This window comes from Parambassis ranga, chromosome 3, assembly GCF_900634625.1.
Source record: "Parambassis ranga chromosome 3, fParRan2.1, whole genome shotgun sequence".
Classification (NCBI taxonomy): domain Eukaryota; kingdom Metazoa; phylum Chordata; class Actinopteri; family Ambassidae; genus Parambassis; species Parambassis ranga.
In genome coordinates, this window is record NC_041024.1 from 24793356 (window position 1) to 24799355 (window position 6000).

Here is a 6000-nt window from a genome sequence, read left to right on the forward strand (position 1 = left end):
TACAGATTCTCACTGGACTGGCTGCACATAGTCACTCCTGGTAGGATTTGAGGTCAGGCTGAAGATGGAAAAGAAAACCACTACGGTGTCCATGTGCCTGGTGGGACTCCAAGTTCAGGCAGAGAGGGAAAAGTTCAGCCAAATGTATACTTTCCATGTCCATAAGTGCAAAAGGGTACTTGTGACATGAATTCTGGACACCCTGCATGTAACAACACCATGCAAGGGCACCAGCTGCAGCCGAGACCTCCAGCTTCTGCTGATCTGTTGTGTTCGTGTGCTGTATGTTGTCCTGTTCTACCTAATCAAAGTGCTTAAAATTGCCAGGCCCAGGGATTAACTTCACAGTAAGGGGGGCCCTTGTTGATGACTTGGGGGTGATTTCTACTGTTCAGCTAGCTTCTTATGCTCTGCCACTGGCCTGAAGGTGCTTTACAAAGTTGCCCTGTCCCACACTTCTTTATGAAACTTGTCTTTTAGCACTCACATTTAAAAAATAATCCGTTGGTCTTGCTGTCAACTCTTCTTGGTATTTTCTACCTTCAGCAGCAATTAGCTTTCAGTGAAAGCTGTGATTAAACATGAAAAGCCTGTGAGCCCTATGTGACAGCTCACACAGGGTCAGACATGCCCCGACTGACTGATAGCAATTATGCTATTACAAAGTGCAGCTAATGACGTGCAGCAGCCTGTCGACCGAAGCCATCGTAAAAAACACACCATCAGTTGTTTTTCTCTGTGTGTCCGCAGAGCTAATTGACTGGGATGAACAGGCCTCCTGTCAGAGGACTGATGCTTTCTAAGAGGAAAAGCAACAAAAGGCTGGTCCCTGCTCTCTTTGTTCTGATGCCCACTTTAAAGCTCTGGAACTCTTTTGTTTAAGCTGACTGCTCTTTGGGCATCCAATTACACCCAGTGTCACCGACTCCCATCATCCGCTTCATTATGACGGTCTTTCTGAAGTGAAAACTGTGAAGGAAAGCGTTCAGCTCTGGAGTGATACTGACCTGTCACATATGGCATCTGAAAAAAATGCTGATTAACTTGCTGTTTTTCATGGATGAAGCACCGACTTTGACACCAGCTGGAAGCAGATCGGGGCTGACATGTGGGCCGCTACTTCAAGCAGAGCGTGTGTGTGACTCAGGCCAATCAAGCTGCCTGTAGGACATGCACAATCTCTGAGCTTTGCTGAACCTTCTGTTACACTCTATCTCAGACATAAATGTGTCCTCCAGTCAGTGTTGGAAAGGATACTTATTCAGAATACAGATTACATGCTGCACTGTCCTCTCTGTCACCACATGACGCTTTATGTCCAGTTTGACATGGGCCAAAATCTTTGATCAAAGATTTTGTATTGATGGTACGAGTGCTCACTCCAAATCACCATCATACACATGTACACAACCACAGAATCAGAAAAGTGATCAGGAAAAAGTCAGACATCTTCTGTAAAAAAGATCTTTTTTTGCAGGCAGTGATTTTTATGTGACTCCAGCAGCAGTGAAAAAACACATAAAGTGCCGCCCCGTAATCCACTGATTTCAACTATGTAGCAGTATTCTAATTACCATCTCTTTAGATTGTAACGGAATACAGTTACTCATATTTTGTATTCTGATTACGGAACATCAGTGCATGTAATCTGTTCAGTGCTCTGTTTATTTATTTTATTAGTTGTGCTGCAAATAAAATAAAATCTAAGAGGATGGACTCACTTTTGGAGACAATCTCCTAGAGGCCAAGGGAGGAACTGCAGTTGTTGACACTTAAGCACTGGCTGTCAGGTCCCCTCTTGTTTCAGGTGTCTTGTCTCCCCCTTCCTCATGTGTCTCCTCCCTCAATTGATTACCTGTCCCACCCTAATGTGTCACCTGCGTCTCATTCAGATTCACAATACTTTATTTGTCCCTGAGGGGCAATAGATGGTCGACCGCACAAGCAGTGATTTTGTATTTTTATTCTGCGTCTACCTGCACTCTCTGCCAGAAGAGTGTGTTTGTCACTGAGCGGCTTCCAGCTTTTTGTTGTTGCATTTTGATTCCAGTATGATCCAGGTCTGTTCATTGTTACTGTCTTTAGCCCTTTTGATACTGTTGCCTTGTTGTTTGACTACTGGTTTTGACCTCGTTCTTCTGATCCAGGCTCACCTTTGCCTTCTCTTTTCACCCAGTTGGACTGAACTCACGTGTATCGAACCCTTGTACCTTTTGGTAATTGCCTCAGAAACTTGTCCTGCATTTTTGAGTCCATCTTGCCAAGTAAAACCTGACACTGGCCTCATTTCTCAGCTGTTAAAACAGAGCCAACGCATACAGTTGGACAATAACCCAAAGAAAGAAAGAAAGGTAAAATAGTGCAAGCTTCCTTGGTCTGTTAAACAGACCATGGGAAATATCATCACGTTTCCATATGGTCACCAATAATTCTGTCTCTAATTGTTCCTCACATTGGTGCTACATATCCAGAGACCTATTCTTACAAATAAATAAATAGCAGCAACAACAATGAAAATCATCTCATGATAAGCAAACACGTCGGTGCTGCAATCATTTTTATGGAGATGAACACATAATTAGAGAAGGAATCTTTAACAGTTATTTCCAAGGACTTGGACTGTTGGACTGTTTTTCTTTATTGATGACAGTAACATATAAATAGAACATGTTTTTTTTTTATTTGCTGTCTGAGTGTTAGAGACTATGAGCAACACACACACTGCTTAAATTGAAAATTTAAAAGTATAAGAAGTCAGCAGCCTTATACATCTTAACCTTGCATGTGTCGTGCTCATTGAGTCAGGTGATCATAATCATTCCTCTGAAGCTCAGTTATGTGGCTGTTCTGTCATTTATTTGCTAATAAACAATAAATAGAGTACCTTAAGATCATGTGATGCCATGGGTTTCCCCCTTGTTGTTTTTTGTGCTCTGGTGGCTAACAGCATTAGCCCCTGTCCCTCTTCTTTTCATCAGCCCCTCTTCATATACTTCAGCTCCGCTCTGAATTGAGAGGCTATAGTAAAAAGCTCTGTCCAAACAGTCAAAACCTTTGTGGGTCTTTTATATTTGATTTTGTGCACACTAATGATTCTACTTCTCTTAATTCTCAACTATTCACACCACAACTAGCCGAGCTGCTCATTTCCTCCTCCACCCAAACAAAGACTTCCCCCCTGACAGGTATACATGGTCTCATGTTGTTATTAAAAACCCTTGTCTGTCATCTGCTTCTGGGACCAATTAAAAAAGAGATCACAATAGATCCCAGGCTTAAAAGACCAATTTGTGGCCTGTCTGCCGGTTGCTAAAGATCATGTGGACATGCTTAAGAGCAAAATAAGATGATTTGGTTTAAATGAGAATCACACTGCATTTTAACATAAGAACCTATTCTCATCAGCAAAGCATGGTGGTGGTGGTATAAGGGTTTGGGTCAGTTTTGCTGCATTCGAGCCAGAAACGATGAATTCTGAATTATGCCACCTGATTCTAGCGGAAAGTGTTGGGACAGCTGTTTGTGAGCTAAAACCCCAGCTTTTCTGCTGCTTTTCTGAGGTTCAGACTAAACAAAACAAAAAAACTAGTGGACTTCTCCTCCTAGTCATTAGATGGTGACAAGAGCAGCAAGCAGCATGAAGAGAGGATTCACCTGTGCACGACTGAAGGATTTACTAGTGCACGAATGAAGGATTCACTTGTGAACAAGTGACGGATCTACTTGTGCAGCCTTCACAGCTTCACAGCCTGGCCCGGCTGCACAATCATTTCCAGAGATTGTGCACAAGTGAATCCTCTCTTCATGTTGCTTTCTGCTCTTCTCACCATCACATGACCACAAGGTCACATGTAAGACCACTTGCCTTTTTGTTTTGTTTAGTCTGCACTTGTAGACATCAAAGGGCCACACATGTATAGCAACACTTTCTTTGTTTTTGTTTACTATGAAGACTCTGTGGTTGTGTGTACTCACAGACAACAAGATCCGTGTGCAAATGGCTCTCTTCCTCTCTAACATACACACACAGTGTGTAGACACACAATTATGTGCTAAAATACTCCCTATAACTCCATATACAAGCCAGAAACTACACTACATGAGCACAGGCCTGCAGGTAAAGGGTTAATATGGTAATTAAGTTGTTAACTGTAAAAATCACAAATGTTACCTCCTACTAACAGGGTAAACCACCAACAATCAAGAATGCATGATTATGTAGTGCCATGGCTGTGCAGTCAAAAAATGTGGTTATAATGGAAGTCTATGGGACAAAAATGTCCACGAACAACACGTAAGGGAGAAAAAATGAAAATCCAGTGCTGTGCAAAAACTAATAATGCAATAAAGTCAATGTTGTTACTGATGTTTGACATGACCAAGACTGTAATAAAGGTTAAAAAGAATCCAGTCCACATTCACCTTTTCTATTAAAAATGAGCCATTTTGTGTGTGTTTTTTTTTCAATTTTCAGCACCACCCCTTATAAAATTGGTGATTAAAGGGTTAAAATCCTGGGGGAAAATGATTTTTTCACTACTGTTGATTAGAACTGAAGTTAATTAAAAGGTCTATGCAAAAAAATTTCAAAAAAATATTTATTTGATATATTTTTAAAACTGTTAAAGTTAGGGGACGTTTTTGTCCCGAACAACATGAAAGTGTTTGCAAACGTTGCACAAGGGTTAATTTGATTGGGTTCTCTTTGTCTACTTTCTAGGGCATTCTAAAAAACTTTCAAGCACCACTGTAATTTCTTATTTTGCTGGTGTTTTATATATGTGTTAAGTTGCACTGCTTTGAGCGCTCTCACCTGACTTTCATCTGCTCTGCCCTGGTCAGTATTATGTAATCGCTCAGCAACAGGAAAAAAAAGTGATATAATGATTCATCACATATGATATGTGGATAGAAATATTGTCATTAGAGCATACTTGTACCTCACCTGCCCGAGAGCTGCAGACATGAAAGCAGCGGCAGCATGCTGTCCTCAGATGGCTGCGGAGAGAGCGCCTCAGACGCATCTCAGTGCTGCCTCTAATAACCATATGGAGACAGGAAGTTGGCTGCATTTGTCATAGCCCGGAGAGGGATAACCATTACTAGATAGTGTAATGTGTTGAAATCTGACAGACTGCAGAGATGGAGTCTGGGCCAAGCTTCCATTAAAAATACAGCAGAAAAAAAGAAGAAGTGCCAATCGCTCAGCACCATATGTCTGATATTTGGAACAGATAGGGGCAAGTTCTGTTTTTCCAAGTCTAAGTGGAATATTTATGAGTCTGACACCTAACCTGTGATGTCTCACCCTTACAAATTCTATAGCCGAGGCTGCAACAAAGATGTTTTTATGTCTGACAGAGGAGCAATTTATTCAGAGGAAATAGGATCACAGGCTTGCCAAAAGTGAAGCAACCCAATTAAATTCTTCGTTTTTTATTTATTTATTATTTGTTCCTCTCACCTAATGATTTATTTACATGTGGACCTGCTCTGTTTCTGTTGCCTGGTTATGATTAATACAGGAAAGGCTCATTCATCTTCTACATCATGTTGGACATCGGCCAAAACATCATTAAACACAGTCCACTCAGTAATTTAATACTATGACTGTAGGTTTGTGGCGTAGTAGTGGTTGCTATGGCAACGTGCACACATTAAGGTGGTGTATAAAGTCACGTCACAAGTGACTTTGACCGTCTTCAAAAGGGAGCATGATGAAAGGGAGCTGAATTAGGACACCGCTAAGCGTTCTTCTTGCACCGACAGATGTTTTTAGTATTGGCGAAGCTGCTTGGCTCTGGATGATGTTCATACATGTAAGCATGGAAGCCACATCACCATCACTTAATGAGGAGAGATGTGGTCTAGCTGATACTTTTACTGGTCTGCAGAATAAGAAACTATGAAAAAGTACTAATTTCGATTTTAGCATTTCTGTCTAAAATGACAAATGATTTGGTTGCTTGTGCCCTCACAGGCTTAATAACTGGTCCCATA